The sequence below is a fragment of the Simochromis diagramma genome, unplaced genomic scaffold, assembly GCF_900408965.1.
Source record: "Simochromis diagramma unplaced genomic scaffold, fSimDia1.1 OVJJ01000565.1, whole genome shotgun sequence".
Taxonomy (NCBI): domain Eukaryota; kingdom Metazoa; phylum Chordata; class Actinopteri; order Cichliformes; family Cichlidae; genus Simochromis; species Simochromis diagramma.
Genome location: NW_024387304.1, coordinates 45,731 through 47,931, shown reverse-complemented (window position 1 = coordinate 47,931; position 2,201 = coordinate 45,731).

The following is a 2,201-nucleotide window of genomic DNA, read 5'->3' as shown; positions in this document are numbered from 1 at the left end:
AGGGGAGAGGGACAGCGAGAAAGAGAAAAAAATCTCCTGGATCACCTGTTGAGAGAGAAAGAATTTAAGAATTTAGAAATTAAGAATTTAGGGCTGGACCAAGAATTTAAATTACTAGCCAGATAACAATGTAAATAGCTGTAGTTTAATATTTTTCTACCATGTCAAGTTGAAATCCTCCCACAAAATTGTGGCAGCAGTATAAATGTATTAGGATCAGTTGTGAGGTAGAGATTATTATCTATAAGGATTAACTTGGTGAACCAGATTTACTAAATTAAGGTTAACTTAGTAAATTGGATCGGCGTCTTTCAGTGTGTTTAATGATGTCTGAACATTTTCTAGTAATTTTTAAAAATACAACTGTTCTGGAGTCCCAAGGAGCAGCCTATGCAAATGAAACTTCAATTATTATTTTCTATTCGTGCTAAATTGAAATGTCACAGAGTATCCAGGGGGACAGGCCCACTCTGTCGGTCGTTTTTAAGAAGGAAAACGTAGATGCAATTGCTGCATTCATCAAACTGATGCTGAACTTTGATGTGACGACTGAAAGCCTTTTTTCCTTCAATGCTCAAACAGTGGTAACAGTGTAAATTCAAACACAGTAAATTATTGTACATTAACTGTGTTTCCCTGAGCATGAGAAGTATACATTTACTACATTAGAAAGTTTAAAAAAAAATCTTTTCAACATAAACTCCGCTGTGTAAAGTAAGAAATCCCGAGCTAAATCACTGCATCTGTCACATTACGGACGAGCATGACTTGTGTTGCTGTCAACATCTATGATTCAGATATTTAAAACTGTGCTGACCGTCTCGCTCCAACAGTTACCAGGACTGTTTCTTTCATTTACTGTTTTTGACTGTTGTGCTTAAGTTAACAGATAAAGGATGGTACTAAGTGCACATACTAATATCAGTTTGACAATATAATACTAATGATTATAGTTACAACAGTAAAAACACACATTAGTGAGTCCTGAGGAACAACAACAAATAATAAGAAGGGTGTAGCTACAGAAAGGTCATCTCGAAACCAGACAAGGAGTCTGAACCCAAACACGGAGGGTCTGCCGCCCTACTCTTAGAAACTATAGGAACTCTCACAGTGCACACTGTGAGAGTGAAGTGCTTCACTGGGATATTATACTATGAGGACTTTCATATTTCACGAGCATCATGTGACAAGAACATTTAAAGTTAATAGACATATACTACATAGAAAGTGGAGGGCCATATTCCTCACAGTAACCCTTTCTGTCATGAGTTAAAGCTATTAAACTATTCCCATACAAAAAGGCTGTGCTATTAAGGCAAACTAATCAGACTTTAAAAAGAAGTGTAAATGAAGACACTGCTGAGCAGGTTATCTTCTGCAGTTACTTAACTGTCCCACACGAAAGAGATCATTGGGTTTACAACAGTCCAAACATAAATTGCAAAGCTGATTTGTACAGAGGTTCATGAAGTCATTAGTGCTGAGAATTAAATGAATACGAGGCTCGACACTACGCTGTACAGTGTTTACAGGACTGAAAAGTAACCTGGGATTGTTTTCCTCTATAAATGATGAAAATATAGCTGTTTGTTCAGGGCACGTAGAAGAAAATGATAACAGAATGTATGTCCTATCTGAGCTTAGTGCATTTCCACAGCCTCGTGCATTTTGCATGATAACATATTTAGATTCACGTTCTCCAGTGGCAACAACCCAGGAGCTGTCGTCTCACATTTTTCACATACCTAGACTGTGCTAGTTGTTATTTCCATCCAGCCATTCTGTAGGTTTCTGTTTTCTTGTGTAAGGCCAACAGGCAAGTACCTGTGACAGGTGCTCCGTCTTTGCCTCAATTAATTAAAAAACACGTAATTCAAACTGTAGTATGAAAGAGGCTGTCCGGTTTGTGTTTATGAAGAAGAAAAGTAAATGGAGTCCAGTTTATGACTGACAAATGTTTCTCACACCTCTTTCATCACACCAGCTGAAAGCAAAGAGTGCTTTAACAGATGTGTGTGGGGGGGGACTTTACTGTCCCTACTGGTCTGAATGCGGCATTGCAGTTTATCAGCAACAATATTTTTGAGAAACCCACTCGGTTTTGTTGCTTTTGGTGAGATACAGATTTAACACAATGCACCCAAATTACTATTATGAATATTTTTTGAAATATGGTTAGAGGTAAGGGTCAGGTTGCT